Consider the following 26790-nt stretch of genomic DNA (forward strand, 5'->3'; position numbering starts at 1 on the left):
ATTCCAGCTGCCTTCTCCCCTCTGCTCATGAAGCAGTCTTGCAGCTATGGGGCAATCCTTGTGGCCCTTATATCTACTGCCCTTGGGTGTCAGCCTCATGTGATATTATTCTATACTCCACAAATGAGTGCAGTCCCTCTATGTCTGTCCCTCTCTTTCTGACTCATTTCACTTAACATGATACTTTCCATGTTTATCCATTTATCGGCAAATTTCATGACTTCATCTTTCCTAACAGCTGCATGGCATTCCATTGTGTAGATGTACCAAAGTTCCTTTAACCAGTCATCTGTTTTAGGGCACTTGGGTTGTTTCCACATTTTGGCTATTGTGAACAGTGCTGCAATGAATATATAGGTACAGATGTCATTTCTACTGTGCTCTTTTGCTTCCTCAGGATATATTCCCAGATTGCAGGGTCATATGGAAGCTCAATTTCTAGTTTTTGAAGGACTGTCCATATTCTTTTCCAGAAAGGCTGGACCAATCGGCATTCCCAACAACAGTGAAGGAGCGTCTTTTTTTCTCCACATCTATGCCAGTACTGGTTGCTTTTGTTCTTTTGAATGTGTGCCAGTCCCTGTGGTGTGAGATGATATCTCATTGTTGTTTTAATTTGTATTTCCCTGATGACTTGGGATGTGGAGCATTTTTTCATTTGCCTTTGGGCCATTTGTATTTCTTTTTTGAGGAAACTTCTGTTCATTTCTTCTCCCCAGTTTTTGATGGGGTTGAAGGTTTTTTTTCTTATGCAATTCTACAAATGTCTTGTATATTATGGATATTAATCCCTTATCGGATGGGTATTGGGTAAATATTCTTTCCCATTCTGTGGGTTCTTTCTGTCCAATACTAAAATCATTAAGTATAAAATTAATGAACTTTTTAGTGATTATTGTTATATATCAGGTGGTTGTTAAGTCGTTGTTTAAGAGTTTAGTAAGCTGCGTTTTGCTAGTTGAACTCTCTGTGTTATTGTTTTTGTTAATTCAGTTGCCTTCTATGCTACTTTCCCATTAAATTTGGTGTGCTACTACTGGAATTTCAGTATAGAGGAATCAGGAGGCATCACATGGCAGATGCTGCTCTTTGGTCCAGAAATTTCAGAATCTATGGACTGAGCCAATGAGTTGACATGGCAGCAGCTGTGGGAAGTTGGTGTCACTTCAAGGGCTTCAGAAAATATGGAGCCAGTGTAGAGGTTTCTCATCCCTACTCCAAGAAGACACCAGAGTTCTCAGACTGGGCACTGGGATACTTGAAATTATTCTCAGTTTGGAGTCTCTGTGAAAGTATTAGTGAAGTAGTGGTGAGTTGTGGGTGCAGCTACTGGGGCTTCAGCAAGACAGGTACTATGCCCCCGACCACCCAACAGTCCCCTAGAGCTGCAGAGACTTATGTTTCCTTAAATTTTAGCTGCTTGACTTGCAACTTTTTGGAGATTTAGTTGGGAATCATCAGAGTAGGGCCAGTGGGTGAGTCAACATGACAGTTATGGGAGGTCCCCAAACATATATATATATATATATATGCATATTATATATGTGTGTATACATACATATGTATATACACATATTTTATTTTGTTTTCTCTTTTCTTGTGAATCTAGCTACAAGTCTCTCTCTATATATACATATATATTGCAGAGAATCACTTGCCCACACGCCCGGCTATCTTCCATGGGGCCCCCCAGAGCGCATGGGCTCCAGCTTCCCTCCCCACCCCGAGCAGAGCTCCTGGCGGCCGAAGACCACCAGAAATTAGCCACAGCCATGCTTGAGGCCTCTCTCCACAAGTTTGGACAGATCTCACGCATGAAGGTACTGGCAGAGGAACCCAGATGTGTATAATTCCATCAACGGTCAGCACCCAGAGACTTAAAAGCAAGCTCCCAGAATATTGCACTTTGTGGCCATGCAATATCTTGTAGCCTACTTCTCTCTCTGGGAGTAACTGGCAAGCTTCTGAGAGTTTCCTGCCCACATGGGACAGCCTTGCAAGCTTCCTATGATGTATTCATATGCTAAAGCCAGTAACAAGCTGGATCTCATTCCCCTGACCCTGAAAGAGCCTCCAGTGCGACATCGTTGAGAGGGTCGAGTCGAGAGAGTCTTCTAAGATCTCAGGGAAAGGACGAATGGAGAGGTTACTGAGCCTGCTTGAGAAATCGACGATTAATGGGGTTTCGTGATTCGTGATATATGTATATATAGAGACTGAGAGAGAGAGAGAGAGAGAGACTTGTAGCTAGATTCACAAGAAAAGAGAAAACAAAATAAAATGGATCAAACATGAAAGGAAAGAAATTATAATAGATATTCCAAACTGCAAATGATCTTAAGAGGCCATTATGATTAATCCTATACCACCCAGCTAGAAAACCTAGACAACTGACAAATGGATGAATTTCAGAAACAAACAACTTTTCAAAACTTAATCAAAAGTAAGAGGAAACTTAAATATACTGATTTCAAGTTAGGAACTTGTAATAGTTATTTTAGAAAATCTTCCCAAAAATAAATTTCACCTGGAAGATAGGTTCACTAGTGAGTCTTACCAAAATTTAAAGAAAATGTACAACCTGTACTTGTCAAAATACTTCAAATAGATATGATCATATGGTTTTTATCTTTACTTTTGTTGATGTGATGGATTATGTTGATTGATTTCCGAATGTTAAACCAACCTTGCATCCCTGGGATGAATCCCACTTGGTCATGGTGTATGATCTTTTTGATGAGTTGTTGGATTCTATTTGCTAGTATTTTGTTGAGAATCTTCGCATCGGTATTCATCAAGGATATTGGTCTATAGTTTTCTTTGTTAGTGGTGTCTTTGTTTGCTTTTGGTATTAGGGAGATATGTGCCTCATAGAAACTGTTGGAGGCTGTTCTCTCATCCTGGGCAACTCAGAGAAGGGAACAGCAAGTAAAATGTGGTTGTTGGTCATGTGGGGGAAAGATGATGCGGGCCAAATATAGACTAGAGACTGAACGCAATGGCCACTCAACACCTTTATTGCAAACCACAACACCTAATCAGAGAGAGAGAACAAAAGGGAATACCCTGCCATAGTGGCAGTGTGGGGTGGGGGGAGACGGGACTGGGAAGGGGGGGTGGGATGTTGGGTTTACTGGTGGTGGAGAATGGGCACTGGTGAAGGGATGGGTTATCAAACTTTGTAAGGGAGAAACATGAGCACAAAAATGTATAAATCTGTAACTGTACCCTCACGTTCACTCACTAATTAAAAATAAACTATAAAAAAAAAAATACTTCAAATATTTGAAGAAAATTAATATCGCTATAATGACATCACTGTAGTCCCTAAAAGCAGAGATGCTACTAAAAAAATAGAAAATTACAGATCTATATTCTTGATATACTGTATAGATACTGGTAAACAGTATAGAAATCCTCAAAAAATTCTGAATGAACGGGAGCCAACAATATATCAGAAGGATGGTCACTGTATCACTCATGTCCCATTGATAATTAATATGCTCAAGGGGAAGCCAGTAACATTTCCATTCATCCCTGTCATGTTCAGGGGAATGAGGCCCATTATTGTTACTGTTTTGGGCATATCGAATATGCCATCGGTAGCTTGCCGGGCTCTGCTGTGTGAGATTATGCATTTTATTCTTCTGTGAGCTGTTTTAGATTTCTGGATCTTGGATGTTGATGAAATTACAGGGGGCAGTTTGTGGGTGTGACTGCCAAGCTACTGGAAAACTGGGAATCTGGGTGGAGTACGCCCAGTCTCAATCCAAGCAGGCTTGGAGATCTCAGACACGGGTCCTGCATACCTGGGTTCCTCTGGCAGTTCCTTCATGCATGAGGCTCACCCGAGCATGTGGAGAGTAGTCTTGAGCATGGTTGTGGATGGGATTGGAAGGTTTTTGGCTGCCAGGGCTCTGCTTGGGGTGGGGAGGGAAATTCAACCTGCCTCCCTCCAAGGAGGCCCCGGTGAAGACAGCCTGGTGTGGAGGCAGGAGATTCTGCCAATAAAAGGATAATACATCACAATAAAGATTCAGTTCAGGATTGCAAGGTTGTTTTGAGATATGCAAATCAATTAATATAATGCATCAAAATTTCAACAAAAAAGATAAAAATAATATGACATATCAAGTTTTACTGAGAAAATTTATAACAAAATTTAGCATCAGCTCATGACCAATAAAAATCCTCAACATAACTGGCATCAAAGGGACATTCTTTAAGACAGTAATAACCATTTAAAACAAATCTACAGCTAAATCATACCCAAATGACAAAGAGAAAATCTCCCTTCTGAAATCAGGTACAAGGCAAGCATGTCCACTTTTCCCCCTACTGTTCAATATTGTCTTAGGAAGACTTGCCACAGTCATTAAACAAAAGAAAGAAGCAAACGGGATATAAGTGGAAAAAAATTAAAATTATCTTTATTTATAACAAACCAGGACAGTAACGTAACAGGCCACAAAATAAACACACAAAATATGTTGCATTTTTATATTGAAACCATGAACTAAGAGAGAAAATGATCAGAAAATCTATTCCTTCTAAAGTTGTGGTAAAACATTAAATATCAAATGCTTTCTCTGCATCTATTGATATGAGTATATGATTTTTATCTTTTATTTTGTTGATATGATGGATTATGTTGATTGATTTCCGAATGTTAAACCATCCTTACATCCCCGGGATGAATCCTACTTGGTCGTGCTGTATGATTTTTTTTTTTTAGTTTTAGTATCAGTTTTTATTTAGTATCAGTATCAGTTTTAGTATCAGTTTTACCATCAGTAGTAGGATCCTGTGTAAATCAAAACTTGGGGCCAGAATTAGGTGCCTTGCTGGCAGCTGAGCCCAGGCCCTCAATGCACACCCCCCCACCCCCACCCTCAGCATCTTAGGGTCCCAGTACTGCTGGCGTGGCCAGGTAATGCCCAGCACACTTGGGGAGCACTGTATCCTGGAGCCTGGCTGGCTGATAATCCCGGATGGGGGGGTCCCTGTCTCACCCCCTGCATCCATCCGGCCAGTAGGTGCACTGCGGCCACGCACACACCTCTCAGGGTGACAGGATGGAAAGGTGTTTCTGGCACCCACTCTACCCTGTCTCTGGACGTGCTTTTCTAGCCGGGCTCCTCTGCACTTTGCTGACACTGGGCGTCGGAAAGCACGTCACTGTGGTGACATGGGGTGAAATGCCCCAGCCCCACGGCTCCAGCTCTAGCTTGGCTCCCCGAAGCCCGCCTGCCCTGCCAGCCGGCCGCGCGTGTCAGCTGGACAGGGGGCACCGCAGGGTGAGCCGCGGGCCCTCGCCAACTCGGGGGCCTGGGGAGACTCCAACGCGGGGGTCCTCCCTAGGGCAGTCAGGCCGAGGCCACCAGGGCCTGTTGGCGAAAGGAGGCAGCGCCCGGGACATGTGGGGGACGCGAGCGGCCAGGGCAGGAGCGAGCTCCCAGGAAGGCCACACTCGGCCCCTCGCCGCCCCTCCCGCCCCTCCGGAACCAGACCCTCAAGGGAAGGAACACATGGCGCTGCCTCGCCCCCCCCCCCCCCCCCCCCCCCATGCAGCAGCTACAGGAGGCGGGCAGAGTGTGACCCCAAGGCCCGGCCCCAGCGCCCCACTGGACCCGCGCCGGGGACGGGCGCGCAGTGAGCACGGCCCAGCCGCCAGCACATGCCTCCTTGAGCCACTGTGGTGTATGATCTTTTTGATGAGTTGTTGAATTCTGTTTGCTAATATTTTGTTGAGAATCTTTGCATCAGTGTTCATCAGGGATATTGGCCTGTAGTTTTCTTTTTTTGTGGTGTCTTTGTTTGCTTTTGGTATTAGGGAGATATGAGCCTCATAGAAACTGTTTGGGAGGGTTTGTGTTTCTTCAATTTCCTGGAAAAGCTTGAGAAGAACTGGCAATAGGTCCTCTTTAAATGTTTGGAAAAATTTGCTAGTGAATCCCTCTGGACCTGGGCTTTTGTTTTTGGGAAGAATTTTGATTACAGTTTTAATTTCCTTGATGTTAATAGGACTATTCAGGTACTCCAGTTCTTCTTGGTATACTGTGATTCTTGGTGGTGGAATATGTGCACTGGTGAAAAGATGGGTGTTCGAGCATTATATAACTGAGACTTAAACCTAAAACCTTTGTAACTTTCCACATGGTGATTCAACAAAAAATAAATAAATAAATAAAAAGCTTACACATTGCATAGCCAAAAGATGTAAAATGTTTTACTTTGTCTCACAGTATATCAGTGTTGTACACCTTCCCATAAGGTTTTGGTTTCCCTCAAATGTGCCATTTATTGGCATGCTAAATGTTTATAATCTGAATTGGAATTTTAAAATACTACTCAATTAATGTCACCAACATAGTTGTGGTATCTGGACAAAATATTCACTAGAGAACACCAGTGTGGTAGTTCTAATATCTCTCTAAGACACAATTTTGAAAATTCAGACCTTCATTTGTGTGATATGTAGCATGGAAAGATAATCCTTGCAGAAGAAAATGGAAGAAGTTAAAATAAATACTCTTCATCTACCAAAACAAACAAAAAATAAATGTCTAGTAATCAATTTAACACTGGATATGAAATACCTAAACTACAGGAAGTCTGAAATGAATAGAAAGCACCATTCCTTAAGAAAGGGATAGGAGACACCAGAAAATGGAAATAAAACAATATTCCCAATCAAAAAATGAGGAAGGCCAGGGCAATAGTACGGAAGGTAAGGTGTTTGCTTTGCACTAGGATGAGCTGGGTTTAATCCCCAGCATGACATATGATCCCCTGTAGTACTGTCAGGAATAATTCCTGAATGTAGAGCCAGGAATAACGCTGACCCCATGTTGATTGTGACCCAAAAGAAAGATTAAATGGAGAAAGGGGATAAATGGACACTTTTATGAAGAATATGAATGAATAAAAGGCCTATGAAACAGTGGTCATTTTCTCTAATAGAATGACAGAAACACAAATTAAAATGATAGTGAGGATGGCATATATCAAAAACAAGGGAAATAAGTGTTTACAGGGGTATAGGAAAAAAAGAAACTTTTATTCACTGTTGATAAGAATGTTTTATGGTACATCCTCTCTGGAAAACAACGTAGAGATTTCTTGTAAAAACTAATAATGGAACTCCCATTTGACCCATTTACTCCACTTTTAGATATCTACCCTGAAAACACAAAAACACTAATTTGAAAATGTATATACATATCTATGTTTTTTGTATCTCTTAATACATATCTATGTATGGAAGTTGGACTGGAGTGATAGTACAGTGGATAGGGCACTGGCCTTGTACGTGACCGACCCAGGTTTGATTCCTATATTCCTCTTGGAGAGCCCAGCAAGCTACTGAGAGTATCTCCCACGCACAGAAGAACCTGGCAAGCTACCCGTGGCATATTCAATATGCCAAAAATAGTAACACAAGTCTCACTTGGAGAAATTACTCGTCCCCACTTGAGCAAATCGATGAGCAATGGGATGACAGTGATACAGTGATTATCAAGAAAATGGTAATGACTACCAAGACTTATGAGACAGAGTTAAAGCCATGTTAATGACCTGTTGCCAGTTCTCAAGTTTTCCAGGAAATTGAAGAAATAGAAAATGTCCCAAACAGTATCTATGAGAAACATATTACCCTAATACCAAAAGCAAACAAAGACACCACTAACAAAGAAAATTATAGACCAATATTCCTGATGAACACAGATGTGAAGATTCTCAGCAAAATATTAGCAAACAGAATCTAACAACTCATAAAAAAAGATCATACACCATGACCAAGTGGGATTCATTCCGGGGATGCAAGGATGGTTTAACATTCGGAAATCAATCAACATAATCAATCATTTCAACAAAAGTAAAGATAAAAACCACATGATCATATCAATAGATGCAGAGAAAGCATGTGAAAATATCTAACACCCATTCATGATGAAAACTCTCACTGCAATGGGTTTTGCAAGAACTTTCCTCAAGACAGTCAAAGCCATCTACCACAAACCTATGGCAAGCATTATTCTCAATGGGGAAAATTAAGGGCCTTTCCTCTAAGATCAGGGACAAGACAGGATGCCCACTCTCACCACTTCTGTTCAATATAGTGCTGGAAGTTCTTGCAATAGCTGTTAGGCAAGAAAAATATATTAAGTGCATCCAGATAAGAAAGAAAGAAATCAAACTTTCACTATTTGCAGATGATATGATACTATATCTAGAGAACCCTAAGGCCTCTAACAAGAAACTCCTAGAAACAGACTTGTACAGTAAAGTCGCAGGCTATAAAATATAAAACCCAAAAGTCCATGGCCTTCCTATATGCAAACAATGAGACAGAGGAAAGGGACATGAAAAAAGCAATCTTATTCACAATCATGCCCCAGAAAATCAAGTACCTGGCTGGATTTAAGGTACTTAACTAAGGAAGTAAAGGACCTCTACAAAGAAAACTATAAAACTCTACTCCATGAAATAAAAGAGTATATGAAGAAATGGAAACATATCCCCTGCTCATGAATAGGAAGAATCAACATTGTCAAAATGGCAATACCCCCCAAAATATTATACAGATTCAAAGCGATCCCTATAAGGATACCCATGAAATTGTACAAAAAATGGATTAAGCAATCTTGAAATTCATATGGAACAACAAATGCCCACGGATAGCTAAGACAATTATTGGGAAAAAGACGATGGGAGGCATCACCCTCCCCAACCTTAAACTTTACTACAAAGTGGTAACAATTAAAACAGCATGGTACTGGAACAAAGGCAGAGCCGCAGACCAATGGAACAGGGTGGAATATGCCTACACACAACCTCAAATGTATTATCATCTAATCTTTGATAAGGGAGCAAGAAATGTGAGGTGGAGCAAGGAAACTCTCTTTAACAAATGGTGCTGTCATAACTGGACAACCACACGCAAAAGAATGGGCTTAGACCTCAACCTGACACCATGCACAAAACTCAGATCAAAATGGATTAAAGACCTCAACATCCGACCACAACTGTAAGGTACATTGAAGACAAGGTCGGCAAAACCCTCCACAATATTGAAGGTAATGGTATCTTCAAAGATGACATGCAACTGAGCAACAAAGTGGAAACAGAGATAAACAAATAGGACTGCAGTAAACCAAGAAGCTTCTACACCGAAAAAGATACAGTGACCAGAATACAAAGACAATTTACAGAATGGAAAAGGATATTCACCCAATACCCATCAGATAAGGGGTTGATATCAAGGGTATATTAGGCACTGGTTGAACTCTACAAGAAGAAAACAGCCAACCCCATCAGAAAATAGGGCGAAGAAGTGAAAAGAAACTTTCACAAGGAAAAGCTACCAATGGCAAAAAGGCACATGAAAAAGTGCTCTTCATCACTAATCATCAGGGAGATGCAGATCAAAACAACTATGAGATACCACCTCACACCACAGAGACTAGCACACATCCAAAAGAACAACCGCTGTTAGCGAGGATGTGGGGAGAAAGGGACCCTTCTACACTGCTGGTGGGAATGCCAACTGGTACAGCCCTTTTGGAAAACAGTATGGTCGCATCTCAAAAAATTAGAAATTGATTTGTTCTGGAGTAATAGCACAGCGGGTAGGGTATTTGCCTTGAATGTGGCCCACCCGGGCTCTATTTCCAGCATTCTATATGGTCCCCTGAGCACTGTCAGGGGTAATTCCTGACTGCAGTGCCAGGAATAAGACCTGTGCATTGCCAGGTGTGACCCAAAAAGCAAAAAAAAAAAAAAAAAAAAATTAAAACTTGAGCTCCCATTTGAGCTCAATATATATTCCCAGGAGCAATACCACTCCTCAGAATATATCCTGGAGAAGCAAAAAAGTAGAGTCAAAATGACATCTGACATCTGTTGGGGACTGTTCAGGACCCTGAACAAAAGAGGGCCCCGCAACCTTTACTCTGGACAAACCGGAAAATTCCATTACCAGCATTTGCATAACCTGAGGCACAGGTGCCCTTGTGACAAAGGAAATAGCTAACCTCTAGAAGTAAAAGTAGCCCGGGGCAGTTAACCACGAGACCCCAAGAGCCCATAGAGTAGAATACCTTCCTTTACACTAAAAGCCATACTTTAGCTTACAAAACCTTGTACATTCCGCCTAACAGATGTTCCTGCCAGATAAACCCTTGTCTACGTGAATGCTTCTCCCCTCCCCACTATTTCTCAACTGACTCTTAGAGAATATTGTAAGCCCACCAAAGAACACCCCGAACCTTTCCTTATTTGGTCTGAGAAGACACTTCCCTGATGATTGACAACTCATGTACCAACCCCCTGCTAAGAAAGGTATAAAACCAGCATGACTGATAATAAAGATGCTCTTGATCAGCAAATGTTGTCTTGAGCCTCTTTCTTCCTAACCTCACCAGTTTTATTCTCAGGTCAGGACCGCTTACGAAACCCACCCAATTAGGAGCGCTTTCTACTGTTGTCTCTCCACGGGCCGGAGAGATTCTGGGGAAACTCGCAGACATCTGCACTTATATGTTCATTGCAGTACTGTTTACAATAGCCAGAATCTGGAAAAAACCCGAGTGCAGGAGAACAGATGACTGGTTAAAGAAACTTTGTTACATCTATACAATGGAATACTAATCATCAGAGAGATGATAGAAAAGATGAAGTCATGAACTATACATATAAGTGTGATCCCCCCAAAAAAGGAAAATGCTAATGAAAACAATAAAATAGTATCTCAAAACAGTGAGGTTGTTACGTACCAAAACCAAAGTATTCAGAGCTTGCTGGATGTCAGGGAGAACATGAACCCTCATCAACTGTTGGTGGGAATGTTGACCTGCCATCCTTTTTGGTAAACACTGTGAACTCTTCAAAAAAAGTAAGAATTAAGATACCATATGACCCAGCAATTCCACTTCTAAGCATATGTTGCAACGGCCCCAAAACACTATCTTTGATCCCCCCTTTTTATTGATTCATTGTGAGCTACAGTAAAAATCTTTCATGTTTGAGCTTCAATCATGCAATAATCAAACACCAATCCCTTCATCGGTGCACGTTTTCCACCACCAAAATCTCCAGTATCCCACCCCCAGTTCCACACCTTCCCCTGCCTGTGTGGCAGACAATTTGCAAAATACTTTCTCTCTCTATTTTGGTTACCTTCAATGTTTTGAGCCCAGTACCACTAACACTCAAACCTGCCGAAAAGGCAAGGGCAGACAATGTGCTTTGTATTGCTTGCTATGGATATGATATAATGTTCTGCAGCTGCAAGAGCAGCTGTTTGCTATAGGAAGTCTTAAGATTTTGATAATTAGGATCTGAGTAGATCACTCAGAGCACTCGAGCAAGTTGCTCGAGTCCAAGATTCATTTGCATTTCTTTGGATCATGGCTGTGTGGGAGCTTAAGTAGACGGTGGCTGTATGTGGAGTCATCTCAAAATCCCATAAGGAGGGGGGAAGGAGAAGGGCCATCTCCTCACCTGTTCCATGAGGCCTGCTATTTGCCACCAGTGCCACCCATACCTGGAGCTTTTCACTGAGTTCTAGAAGATGGTGGCAACCTGGATTCCTAGGGGGCAGGCAGAAAAAACACTCTCTTAAAAAGATATTTGTACTCCTATATTCATGACAGCACAATTCACAATAGCTTTAATATGGAAATCACCTAAGTGTCTAAGAATAGATGACTACATAAAATGCTCTACATCACTAATCATCAGGGAGATTCAGATCAAAACAACAATGAGATATCATGTCACACCACAGAGACTGGCCTACATCCAAAAGAACAAAAGCAACCAGTGTTGACCCGGATGTGGGGAGAAAGGGACTCTCCTTCACTGCTGGTGGGAATGCCAACTGATTCAGCCCTTTTGGAAAACAATATGGATGATTCTCAAAAAATTAGAATTGAGTGAGTTCCCATTAGACCCAGCAATACCGCTCCTGGGAATATATCCCAGAGAGGCAAAATAGTATAGTAGAAATGACATCTGCATTTCTATGTTCATTGCAGCACTGTTTACAATAGCCAAAATCTGGAAAAAAACCAGAGTGCCCCAAAACAGTTAAAGAATCTTCGTTAAAGAATCTTCATTAAATCTTGGTTAAAGAATCTTCAGTACATCGACACAATGGAATACTATGCAGTTGTTAGAAAAGTTGAAGTCATGAAATTTGTATATAAGTGGATAAACATGTAAAGTATCATGTTCAGTGAATTGAGTCAGAAAGAAAGAGACAGACATAGGAAGATCGCACTCATGTGTGGAATATAAAGTAACAGAATGGGAGACTAACACCTAATAGTAGTAGAGATAAGAACAAGGAGGTCTGCCCCACAGCTTGGAAACTGGCCTCATATGCTGTAGGAAAAAGCAGCTGAGATAAAGAAAGGAACACCAAGAGGAGGATGTTGGGAGAACACATTCAGGTTGAAAGATGAATTCTGAAAGTAGACTATAGGACGATAAATATGGCCATTCAATACCTCTATTGCAAACTACAACATCCAAAAGGAGAGAGAACAAAAGGGAATGCCCTGCAACAGATATGGAGTGGAGTGGTGGGGGATGGAGTGGGGGTGGTGGGAGGGGTACTGGGAACATTGGTGGAGGAGGATGGGCACTGGTAGAAGGATGTAAACGATAACTATATGACTGAAATGCAAACATGAAAGTCCATAAGTTTAAACTGTACCTCATGGTGATTCACTAATAAAAAATTTAAGAAAATAAACTGATATATGCACACATTAGAATACTATTTGGCTAGAGGAAGAGATAAAATCATACAACTTTCTGTTACATTGATGGAACCAGATGGTAATTCATGCTAAGTGAAGTTAGCAGAGAGGGGCAGATGCAGAATGATAGATAATCTCTCTGATATGGAGGACAAATAAACATAATAAGGTAGTAAAAAATGCAATATTATTCTGAGATCTGATCTCTAGAACTAAGTTTAGGGTGGGAGTGGTTGCAATGGAATCCTGGTATAATGGTGGAGGGAATTAGACACTATGGTGAAGGGTGTGCTATTAGTATGTTGTATGCATGAAACCCTATCATTAACAATATTTCAAATCCTGATGCCTCGAATAAAAACAAGAAAGCAACACAAATACATTATTACAGTTGCCGTTTTCAACTAATACCTCTGAATGAATAGATCCAGGGCTGGAGCGATAGCCCAGCGGGTAATATGTTTGCCTTGCACTCGACTAACCGGGGTTTGATTCCTCTGTCACTCTTGGAGAGCCCAGCAAGCTACTGAGAATATCCAGCCCGCACAGCAGAGCCTGGCAAGCTACCCACGGCATATTTGATATGCCACGGCATATTCGATATGCCAAAAACAGTAACATAAAGCCTCACAATTGAGACGTTACTGGTGCCCGCTCGAGCAAATCAATGAACAACGGAATGACAGTGCTACAGTGCTATATCTCAAAACCTAATTATTAAAATTTAAAAATTCCAAGATTGTGCTGCTGCAAGTAGCCCCATGACATCATATGCTTATTCATAATCAGCAATAGAAAACAAATTGTCTATTGTTGCATCTTTGGCAGGTTTGAGTGTTGGAGGAAAATTCCAAATAATAATCTTGGGACTGGTGTTGAAATATTGAACTTAATCTAAATAGAGAGAGAATAATGTGTAAATTATTTGCCACATAGGCAGGGGTAGGGGTGTAAGGGGGGTTATACTGGGGTTGTTGGTGGTGGGAAATGTGCACTGGTGAAGGGATGAGTGTTTGATCACTGTATGACTGAGACTCAAACACAAATGTTTTGTAACTGTTCTCGTGGTGATTCAATAAACAAATAAAAAAAAGTAGTCACTTTTGATCAATTTCAAATATGTCCTTTCAATTTATCCTTTATTGTTTGTATTTTACCTCTTCTGCCAACTTCTAAGAAGAGTCTAATATGTCAAGGAACCTGTCTTCCACCTTGTTCTAAACTCATAATCCCACCCTTATAGAGGTCTTGGCATTATGTCCTTTGTGCTGCCTTTGAAGTTTATAGTTAATTATCAACTGGCTTCTGTTTTCTTAACCTGCTTAGGTCAGTTTGTCCTTCACCTTCTTGACAATTGAAACTTGCTTCAATGTGCAGATACTGTTTTCCTTATCTCTCAAGTAGTGGCTGTTTTCTTTCTTGTAAGTGGGGTTTTCTCCTGATATTTTTGTTGTTGTTATTGCTGTTGTTATTCTCAGACAATTAGCCCAAATTCCTTTTTATCTTTTTAAAAAGTTTTTAAATTTTTTTAATGAATCACCGTGAGATACAGTGGCAGACTTACAGATTTTCATGCTTAAGTTTCAGTCATACAATGATCGAGTAGCTATTCCTCCACTAGTGCCCGTTCTCCATCAACAATGTTCCCAGTATCCCTCTGGCACCCTCCCCCTCCCCCACCTCTGTGGCAGGCAGATTCCCTTTTATTCTCTCTCCTCTAGGGTGTTGTGGTCTGCAATTGCAATGCAAGTATTAAGTGGCCATCATGTTCGGTCTATAGTCTATTTTCAGCACATATCTCCCATTCCAAGCGGGACCTCCAAGCATCCTTTACTTGGTGGTCCCTTCTCTACCTGAGCTGCCTTTTCCCACAAATTTTGAAGCCAGCTTCCAACCCATGAAACTATACTCCTGGTCCTTATCTATACTATCCTTGGGTGATAGTCTCCCATTTTGTGAAATCATATTCCACAAATGAATGCAGTATTTCTATGTCTGTCCCTTTCTTTATGACTCATTTCACCTAGCATGATACTCTCCATGTTAATACACTTATATTAAAATTTCATGACTTCATCTTTTCTAACAACTGCATACTATTCCATTGTGAAGATGTACCAAAATTTCTTCAACCAGTCATTTGTTCTCAGGCACTCATTTTTTCCCCAGATTCTGGCTATTGTAAACAGTGCTGAAATGAACATACAAGTGCAGCTGTCAATTCTACTATACTTTTTTTTTTTCATTTCTGGGATGTAATGTCAGAAGTAGTAAGGCTGGGTGAAATGGAAGCTCAATTTCTAAGTTTTTGAGAAACGTCCATACTGTTTTCCAAAAGGGCTGAACAAGTTGGCATTCACACCAGCAGTGAAGAAGAATCCCTTTCTCTCCAAATTCACTCTAGCACCTGTTGCTTTTATTCTTTTGAATGTGGGCAAGTCTCTGGGGTGTTATCTCATTGAGTTGATATGTCATTGTTGTTTTGATCTGCATCTCCCTGATGATTAGTGATGTAGAGCATATTCTCATGTGCCTTTTAGCCATTCTAATTACTTTTTTGAGAAAGTTTCTGACCATTTCATCGCCCCATTTTCTGATGGAATTGGATGTTTTATTCTTGTGGCATTCAACCAGAGCCTTGTATATCCTTGATATCAATCCCTTATTAGACGGCTATTGGGTGAATATCCTTTCCCATTCTGTAGACTGTCTTTGTATTCTGGTCACTGTTTCTTTTGAGTAGGAGAATCTTCTTCGTTTAAGATAGTCCCATTTGTTTATCTCTGTTTTCACTTGTCTGGCCAGTGGAAAATCATTTTTGAAGATACCTTTAGCTTCAATATTCTGGAGGGTTCCGCAATCTTGTCTTCAATGTACCTTATGGATTCCTGTCTGATACTGAGGTTTTTAATCCAAAGTCTGAGACCATTTTTTTTGCATGTAGCTGTCCTCTCTCTTCTATTTCTTCCCTCAAAGCCAGTGTTTCCTTGCTAAGTTTTAATCTTGTTGATCTATCCAGATCTGATAAGGAGGTGTTGAAGTCTCCAACTACTATTATATTGCTAGCAATGTCTTCCTTAAAATCTGTTAGCAATGTTTAAAGTATTTAGCTGGTCCCTCATTGGGTGAGTATATGTTTAGGAGAGTGATTTCTTCCTGCTTTACATGTCCCTGATTAATAATAAATGGCCATTGCTGTCCCTTCTAATCTTTTTCAACATGAAATCTATGTTTTCACATGCTAGTAAGGCCACCTCGGTTTTTTGAGTGAATTGTTAGCTTGAAGAATTGTTTTCCATTCTTGACTTTGAGTCTGTGTTTGCTCTTACTGTGAGATGTGTTTCATATAGGCAGCAGAATGTTGGGTTCAGTTTCTAAATCCATTTTGCCACTCTGTGTCTCTCAATTGGTGCATTTAGACCATTGACATTGAGTGAGATTATTGTTATGGGGTTTTGTGTATATCTCTCTGTAGGGATTCATTGTGCTCGTCTTGTCTTATAGTAGGGGTTTTCATTATCTTACGTAGTCCTTTAGTCCTTCTTTTAAGTTTGATTTTGAGTCTATGAAGTTCCTGAGCTGTTGTTTATCCATAAAATAGTGCATTGTTCTTTAGCTTTTGAGTGAGAGTTTAGTCAGATAAAGTATTGCTGGTGAGACGTTCATTTCATTGATTTTTTTCACAATACCCTACCATTGTTTGCCAGGCTTGGAGGGTTTCCTCTGATAGGTCTGCTGTAAATCTAAGGGCTGCTCATTTTTATTTGATTTCCTTCTTTGACCTTGTTGCTTGCAGTATTATGTATCTATCAGTGTTCATCCATCATTGTGACTATGATATGTCTTGGAGTATTTTTATTAGGGTATCTTTTAGCTGGCACCTTTGGGCACCTTGGATCTGATTCCTGCATTCTCCAGCTCTGATAACTTTTCAGCAATGATATCTTTATCTGGCTTTTTCATTGTGTCCCTGTCCTTCTGGTACTCTGATGATTCTAATGTTGTTCCTCTTGAAATCATTCCCTAGGTCACTGATTTGCCTTACAGCTATTTTAAGGTCTTTTCAGCATAACGATGCCACCGTAACCCATGTCAGGCTATTCAACTTGAGGTGTCCCAAAGGGGGATCTGTGAGATTCTCCCTGTTCCAAGGAACCCAGTCCCAGCAGCTGACAACCTCCACAACTCAATAACCAACCTGCTCTTGGCTGCTCTCCACATGCTCAGGCTCGAGCCTCACCCACGAGTGAACCTTTTCCTGGAATGCACAATGGCAAATGCAGCCATTCGACACTTCATAGGACACACCCTACCAAGAGTACCACACCACTTTTGATGGCTTTAAAAATAGGAGGCAACCAACCTTAGAAGGAAAAATATTATTTCAGTTCTACTTTGGAGCAGGAGTTGGAGTATGGGATGGAAACACCAGAAATATGGTGGTGGGAAGGTGTATGCTGGTGGGATTGGTGTTTGAATATTAAATATAATCAAGTATTGTGAACTACTTTATAAAATAAAAAATTTGAAATATAAATTTAAAAAAATTATAAATATAAGGTTAAAAGACCCTCTACTAAGTGGGAGAAAGTAATTGTGCACCATAATCAGGCTGATATTAAAAATATAGAACATGCCCACAAAGTCACTGTCACTGTCATCCCATTTCTCATCGATTTGTTTGAGCGGGCACCAGTAACATCTTTCATTGAGAGACTTATTGTTACTGTCTTTGGCATATACAGCCCACAAAGTATAATGAAAAAAACTAAATACCCCATAAAAATGGAGAGAGAGATAAACAGACACTTTGCCAAAGAGAAAAAACAAGTGGTCAGCATGTTATGAAACAGTGTTCATAGTCACTGTCACTGTCACTCTCATCCCATTGCTCATCAATTTGTTCAAGCGGGCACCAGTACCGTCTTTCATTGAGAGACTTATTGTTACTGTTTTGGCATATCCAATATGCACGGGTAGCTTGCCAGGCTCTGACTTTGGGCTCGATACTCTCGGTAGCTTGCTGGGCTCTCCAAGAGGGGCGGAGGAATCGAACTCAGGTCGGCCACGTGAAAGGCGAAAGCCCAACCGATATGCTATTGGCTATTGCTCCAGGCTGTTCATAGTCACTATTATGAATTATGAATCACAATGAGAAATCATCTTACACCAGTGGAATGACATATACTAAAAAGACTGGTAACTAGGGCTAGAAAGAATGTGGAGATTTTGGTAGAATTTTGTCTTGTTCCGCCTTTATGAAAAACTGCATTGATTTCTCAGAAGATGGAAGAATTGGGTTTCCATATGACCCATACGTTCCGTTTCTTGGAACCCAACTCCTCAAACACTAAAACATTAGTTCAAAAATATATGTGCATACTGTGTTCATTGCAGTCCTTAGTAAAATAGCCAGGATATGAAAGAAATCCAAAAGTTAAATGACAGATGACTGCATAATGAAGTTGTGGTATAGATTCACAATAGAATATGATACAACCTTAAGAAAAGTAGAAATCATGCAGTTTACTGCAACTGGAGTATTATATTAAACAAAAGAAGTTAGACGACAAATACTAGGTGATCTTACCCATCTAGAGTAAACAGAGTATAAAAAGGGGAAATAGTATCAAATGATAACAAATCCTTGGCCTTGGATGATAGAGCTTATGATGATGAGGGTTGGTATGATGCTCTCTCAATATATTACCTTGATGCCAGTGAAGAAAATAGTAATTAAAAGAAATCTAATACATGAAGTTGCTCAGTCTCAATCTTCTCATTCAGTCTTCATCATGATCAATCTCCTCACTCAAATTCAAGGTCTAGGTCAAGGTCCCATTCAAGAAGTTCTTGCAGTTTTCAGCTCAAATTTCATTTCAGTTCCAGAAAAACAGTTGAGATATGGTGGGTTGAAATCAAGATCTAGCTCTAGGTTGCGCAGGGGCTCCTCCTCCCCATACCAAAGATCATTCGAGTTCATCATCTTCTGTGAGAGGATCAGAAAGAGAAGTTGTTCTAGATCTTCTTGATCTGGTGATCCTAAACATAAGACAAACAAGATCAAGGTTACCTGAAAGCCAGGTGACTGGTGAAAACTCCAAACAACCCTGAACCCGGCCCAGTCCCTTGGAACAGCCACTACCTTCCACAGTCATCACAGGTCATCTGGATCATCGCATGCTTGTTCTCTGAAAAATAAATCATCTGTACCACCTGTTGTCATGTTGCTCATCAATTTGCTCGAGTGGGTGCCAGTAATGTCTCCACTTTTCCTTGTTGCGTGCTAGTGTAGCCCAATGGCGTTTGCTCGCCCCAGGAATACAAAGAGCCTCAAACCGTTCATTCATGGTCTTGATGAAGAAATCCAACCATCTTATAGGTAAGTGGCTAGGCTTTTTTTTTTTTGCTTTTTTGGGTCACACCCAGCAATGCACATGGGTTACTCCTGGCTCTGCACACAGGAATTACTCCTGGTCGCGCTCAGGGGACCATATGGAAAGCTGATAATTGAACCCAGGTCAGACATGTGCAAGGCAAGTGCTCTACCCACTATGCTATCTCTTCAGCCCCAGGCGTTCTTTTGATGCCCCTTGGAGTCCATTCAATAAAGGCTCTAGTCCAGCTGTCACCTCCAAATCAAATTATTAGTCTGGCCTATCTGGTTTTCTACGCCTTGGCAAAGGAGGCAGCGTCCCTGATCTTAGATCGTCGAGGTAGGTCAGAACTCCGGATTCCTTCTCTCACTTGAGTGAAACAAGATACGCCAAGCATAGCTCTTTCAATTACTCTTTGGGAAAATCGAATAGTGTTCTCATCCTGTTTTCATAGAGCCCAGGTCTCTGAGGCATAAGTTAGTGCAGGAAGAATGGCGAAGTCAAAAAGATCTGCCCAGAGCTGGAGGTTCTTCATCCTCTTAACAACTTCTTTGACGCTCTTGATGTTCCACGCCATGCTCTTCCTTCAGCGCAGTTCTTGTGCCAAGTCGTTCATCAGGTTCGTGAGATTCAGCTGCAGTCTGACCTTTCCACACTCACTGGCTGTGAGACACCAGCATTTGTGCCGTTTGGCTAATGTTTGGTGTTATTAGAACAATGTCATCATCAAAGCAGAGTTAATGTATTTGCTGACTGCCTATCTTCACTCCCATTCCTTCCCATTCCGGTCATCGCATGACGTTCTCGAGGATGCACTGAAGAGTTTCAGTGAAATGATATCAGCCTGCTAATTCCCTCTCTTTACATCAATGATCACTTCCTTGTAGAATGGTGAGATCCTGGTAGTGAATCCATAATACAGCTCACAGAGGATCCTGATGTACTAAGTTTGAATGCCCTGTTTGGATAGGGATTTGATGACTGCTTCAGTCACAACAGAATCAAAGTCCTCCTTTAAATCAATGAATGTTAGACAGAGCAGCATTTTAAACTTTCGCAAAACCTCAATGAACTTGGTCACCGTGTGAATATGGTCGATTTTGCTGAATCCTTTCACATGGTTTTCTTTTGTCTAGTGTTCTGCCAATCTCCTAAATCAATCCCCTCAATGGTTCACCACCTAATCATGGCTGGGGGTGACAACGTTGTCAACTGGCGAAGAGTGAACTAACAGGTGCTGCCCAGAGATGCAGGCAGGTGCATGTTTGTCAGCGTGCAGATCGTTACAACATTCCAGTTGACAAAAATCTTGCATTTGGTAGACTGGGAGCACCTGTAAGGGCTATTAGAGGTCGCCCTAAAAGACTCCACCCATCTTGGAGAACCCCACAAGCTACCGAGGGTATCCACCCAAAAGGCAGAGCCTGGCAATCTAACTATGGCGAATTTAACATGCTCAAAACATAACAATAATGGGCCTCATTCCCCTGACCCTGAAAGAGAACCCAATATGGCAGCATTGGGAAGGGTGAGTAAGGAGAAGCTAATAAAATATTAGGGATGAAGTAGGCTGCCAAAACGAAGGACTAAAATGACTGACTGTACTTTGAACGTACTTATTCTGACATCAGAAGCATCCATTGAAGACCTGATGGTGCAATTGCAGAAGATCAAGTACAATGTCATTGGACTGATGGCGACGAGAGAAGACATCAATCACATCATGCCATTTTTCAACACTGGAAAAGAACTGTTCCTGGGAACATGTGACATAGAGGTGTCAGTGGTATCGGTGTCCCCATTGTCATGAACTTGGCCATAAGCACTGATTTGTTGAATGCCTAACAACCTGAATTGGACGCTTATATGTGAATAGATGTGGCTCATTCCCGGCAGTTTCTATCTTTGTTGTCTAAACACCAACATTCAACTACGATGAAGAAGAAATTGAAGAGTTCTACGCACGGCTGGAGAAGTTCTATAAAGAAGATGACACCTTCTATAAGGTAGATGATTTTAATACCAAGATAGAAGACTGAGAAAGTTGCCTGAAGAACTCCACAACGGGACCCACGGCCTACAATGGAATGAACAGGGTGAGAAACTGTTTGAGTTTATCATGTCGACCAAGATAATTTATGGTAACTCCAGGTCCACAAGGCCAAATCTAAACATTGGACATGGGAGTCTCCTGGTGGACAGTACACAACAAAATTGACCACATCCAATTCAATCAACGGTTTTGCATGACTGACGTTGCTGTTGTCCCAAAATTCCAATGGGGAACAGACCACCATCTCCTTGTTGTGAAATTCTGCTTCACGGAGCTGGGAGAAAGGGCAGCAAAGTTTAAGAAGAGATTTCCCTCTGCAGCACTCCGTGGCCCTGCGAGAAACTGCCCCCAAGTCAGCGTCCTGCCGGCTTGGGCCCTTCTGGACCCTACCCCACTTTGCCTCCCCTGTCAGTCAACCCCAGCGTCGCCACCCTAACCTACACGTCCTGACCAGATACTGAGACCAACCCCCTGCCAGAGATCCCCGTCCCCTGCTTCCTGCGGCCGCCTGGGTCCCCGACTCCTGCAGCCGCCCTGCCCCACCTTCTGGGACCTCGCCAGGAAGATACTGGGGATGTGGCCTGTGTCTCAGTGGGCGTGGTCTCAAAGTGGGCGTGGCCTCCTGTCACAGCGGAGCCGCTAACACCGCCGCAGTTATTATTTTTTACCTTAGCACAATAGGTATTGTCTATTTCTTTGAAAATCACTTTAGTCATCTCAACCACTTATGCAAAATACCCATTACCTTAGTCTAACTTTATAAAAGCTATCAGTGAATAAGGGAAGCTTAGCACACCCAGAGCCCCTCCTTCCCACAACAAGAGGGAACAGGAATAAATAACTACAAAGTTCCAACTCTACACTTATGTAACAATATGAAGAAGCAACGAAAATCCCCTCCATGAAGAGAGGGAGAAGAAAAGATTCCAGAAACATCAACAGGGGCTACTCACATCTATAGCCTCTCAGATAAACAATTCAGAGAGGAAATCTGGAGGAGAGTCGACGTACTCCAAGCAACCATGGAACAGACATCCAATAAATTACGGGAGGAGATTAATGAAGCACTGGAACGGTCTAACAAGAAAATGCAGGAAGAAATGAGAGCAGAAATTTCAAACCTACGAACGGAAGTCACACAAATAAAGGATTCGGTAGATGAATTAAAAATCGCAGTAGAGGCCCTCAACAGTAGAATGACTACAGCCGAAGACAGAATCAGCGACCTGGAAGATGAGCTGCAGAAAGCTTATAGACAACAACAAATCATGGCGAAAGACCTCAAAATGGCTATAGAGTGAATCAGAGTCCTGGGGGATGACTTCAAGAGGAACAACATAAGAATCATCTGAGTACCAGAATCACAGGGAAGTAACCCCAATGAAAAAAACACAGTCAAAGACATCATTCCTAAGAAATTCCTAGAGCTGGAGAAGGCAGGCATCCAGATACAAGGAGTCTGAAGAGTACCAGCAAAAAGAGACCCAAATAAAAAGACTCCAAGGCATATCATAGTCAGAATGATGGATGTTATGGATAGAGACACAATTCTGCAAGCAGCAAGATCAAAGAAGGAAATCACATACAAAGGAACACCTCTCAGATTTATAGCAGACCTGTCAGAGGAAACCCTCCAAGCCCGAAGACAATGGTGGGACATAGTGAAAAAACTCAATGAAATGAATGCCTCACCAAGAATATTTTACCCAGCTAAACTCTCAATCAAACTCGAAGGAACCATACACTATTTCTCAGAAAAACAACAGCTCAGGAACATCAAAGACTCAAAACCAAACTTGAAAGAAGGTCTAAAGGGGCTAATGTAAGACAAGGAGGAGCCCCATAAGAACAACAAACCCCACAGAAAGATGACACAAAACCCCATCACAATAATCTCTCTCAATGTCAACAGCCTAAATGCACCTATCAAGAAACACAGAGTGGCAAAATGGATACGGAAATTAAACCCAACATTCTGCTGCCTGCAAGAAACTCACCTGAACAAACAGAGTAAACATAGACTCAAAGTCAAAGGATGGAAAACAATCCTGCAAGCAAACAACTCCCTTAAAAAAGCTGAAGTGGCCATCCTAGTATCCGACAACATAGGTTTCAGGTTGAAAAAGATTAAAAGGGACAGCGAAGGTCATTTTCTATTTATCAAAGGATATGTACAACAGGAAGAAATCACACTCTTAAACATATATGTTCCTAATGAACGACCGGCTAAATATTTAAAACAACTCCTAACAGACTTCAAAGAGGACATCACTAACAGCACAATAGTAGTCGGAGATTCAATACTGCCTTATCACCTCTAGATAGATCGACAAGAACAAAAATCAGGAAGGAAACACTGACTCTGAAAGAAGAAATTGGAGAGGCCTAATAGACCTATACAGGGCTTTACACCCCCAAAAGAAAGAATACACATTCTTTTCAGTGCACATGAAACATTTTCTAAAATACACCATGTACTGGGCCCCAGAATGTACCTCAATAGAATCGGAAAAATAAAAATTGCATGAACCATCTTTTCAGTCCACGATGCACTAAAGATAGAAGCTAACCACTCTCCAACACGGAGAACCAAATCAAACACCTGGAAATTAAACAACTCAATGTTGAACAATGAGTGGGTCAGGAAGGAAATCAAGGAAGAAATCAAAAGATACTTAGAAACAAATGAGAATGAAGACACGAGCTACCAAAACCTATGGGACACAGCTAAAGCTGTGTTAAGGGGAAAATCTATAGCTCCTCAAGCATTCCTCAGAAAGGAAGAAAGGGCCCACATAGATAGCTTGACTTCATGGCTCAAGACCTTAGAAAAGGACCAGAAAAAGGAACCCAAACCAGACCGAAGGAAAGAAATAATAAAAATTAGAGCATAAATTAATGACATGGAAACCAAAAAGACAATACGAAAGATCAATGAAACAAAGAGCTGGTTCTTTGAGAAAATAAATAAGATAGATAAACCGCTAGCAAGACTCACGAAGAAAGAAAGAGAGAGAACTCTAATAAATCGAATAAAAAATGAAAAGGGGGACAGCATAGCAGAAACCAGTGAGATTCAAAAGATCATTAGAGACTACTTTGAAGGTCTATATGTCACAAAACAGGAGAACCTAAAAGAAATGGATGAATTCTTTCATTCCTACAATCTCCAAAGACTGAACAAAGAAGACCTGGAATATATGAATAGACCCATCAATGTTAAGGAAATTGAAACTGTAATCAAAAATCTCCCCCAAAACAAAAGCCCAGGCCCAGAAGGTTTCACTGGTGAATTCTTCCAATCATTTAAAGAAGACCTGTTGCCAATTCTCCTCAAGCTTTTCTAGGAAATTGAAAAAATAGAAACTCTCCCAAACAGTTTCTATGAAGCATACATCTCCCTAGTACCAAAAATAAACAAAGACTCCACTAAGAAAGAAAATTATAGACCAATATCCCTGATGAACACCGATATGAAGATCCTCAACAAAATATTAGCAAATAGTATCCAACAATTCATCAAAAAGATCATACATCATGAACAAGTGGGATTCATCCCGGGGATGCAAGGATGGTTCAACATTCGGAAATCAATCAACATAATCCATCATATCAACAAAAGTAAAGATAAAAACCATATGATCATATCAATAGATGCAGAGAAAACATTTGACAAGATCCAACCGACTTTCATGATAAAAACCCTCACCAAAATGGGTATTGGAGGAACTTTCCTCATGAATGTCGAAGCCATCTACCACAAGCCTACGGCAAGCATTACCCTCAACGGGGAAAAATTAAGGGCCTTTCCTTTAAGATCAGGCACAAGACAAGGATGCCCACTCTCACCACTTCTCTTCAATATAGTACTGGAAGTACTTGTGATAGCCATTAGACAAGAAATAGAGACTAAGGGCATCCAGATAAGAAAGGAAGAAATCAAACTCTCACGATTTGCAGACAATATGATACTATATCTAGAGAAGCCTAAAGCCTCTACTAAGAAACTCTTAGAAACAATAGACTTATACAGTAAAGTTGCAGGCTACAAAATTAATACCCCAAAATCGATGGCGTTCCTATACAGAAACAATGAGGCAGAGGAAAGGGACATGAAAAAAGAAATCCCATTCACAATCGTGCCCCAGAAAATCAAGTGCCTCAGAATCAGCTTAACCAAGAAGTAAAAGATCTCTACAAAGAAAACTATAAAACGCTACTCCATGAAGTAAAAGAGGACATGAGGAAATGGAAACATATACCCTGCTCGTGGATAGGGAGAATCAATATTGTCAAAATGGCAATACACCCCAAAGCATTATACAAATTCAACGCAATCCCTATAAGGATACCCATGACATTCTTCAAAGAAACGGACCAAGCAATCCTAAAATTCATATGGAATAACAAATGCCCAAAGATAGCTAAAACAATTCTTGGGAAAAAGATGATGGGAGGCATCACCCTCCCCAACCTCAAACTTTATTACAAAGCAGTAACAATTAAAACAGCATGGTACTGGAACAAAGGCAGAGCCGAAGACCAATGGAACAGGGTGGAATATCCCTACACACAACCCCAAATGTATGATCATCTAATCTTTGATGAGGGAGCAAAAGATGTGAAGTGGAGCAAGGAAAACCTCTTTAACAAATGGTGCTGGCACAACTGGACAACCACATGCAAAAGAATGGGCTTACACCTCGACCTGACACCATGCACAAAACTCAGATCAAAAGGGATTAAAGACCTCAACATCAGACCACAAACCATAAGGTACATTGAAGACAAGGTCTGCAAAACCCTCCACATATTGAAGATAAAGGTATCTTCAAAGATGACACACAACTGAGCAACAGAGTGGAAACAGAGATCAACAAATGGGACTACATTAAACTAAAAAGCTTCTGCACCACAAAAGATACAGTGACCAGAATACAAAGACTATCTACAGAATGGGAAAGGATATTTACACAATACCCATCAGTTAAGGGGTTGATATCAATGGTATATAAAGCACTGGTAGAACTCTACAAGAAGAAAACATCCAACCCCATCAGAAAATGGGGCAAAGAAATGAACAGAAACTTTCCCAAGGAAGAGATACAAATGGCCAAAAGGCACATGAAAAAGTGCTCTTCATCACTAATCATCAGGGAGATGCAGATCAAAACAACCATGAGATACCACTTCACACCACAGAGACTAGCACACTTCCAAAAGAACAAAAGCAAACGCTGTTGGAGAGGATGTGTGGAGAAAGGGACCCTTTTACATTGCTGGTGGGATTGCCGACTGGTTCAGCCCTTTTGGAAAACAATATGGACGATTCTAAAAAAATTAGATATTGTGCTCCTATTTGACCCGGCAATACCACTGCTGGGAATATATCCCAGAGAAGCAAAAAAGTATAGTTGAAATGACATCTGCACTTATATATTCATCACAGCACTGTTTACAATAGCCAGTATCTGGACAAAATCTGAGTGCCCTAGAACAGATGACTGGTTGAAGAAACTTTGTTACATTTATACAATGGAATACTATCCAGCTGTTAGAAAAAAGGAAGTCATGAATTTTGCATATAAGT

General features: G+C 41.0%; 1 pseudogene; it reads right to left on the reverse strand.

The window, feature by feature from the left end:
• Window positions 1-18612: 18612 nt before the first annotated feature.
• The window catches only part of LOC101537569 (zinc finger-containing ubiquitin peptidase 1-like), a 34828-nt pseudogene continuing 26650 nt past the window's right edge, over window positions 18613-26790 (reverse strand).

This window comes from Sorex araneus, chromosome 4, assembly GCF_027595985.1.
Source record: "Sorex araneus isolate mSorAra2 chromosome 4, mSorAra2.pri, whole genome shotgun sequence".
NCBI lineage: Eukaryota > Metazoa > Chordata > Mammalia > Eulipotyphla > Soricidae > Sorex > Sorex araneus.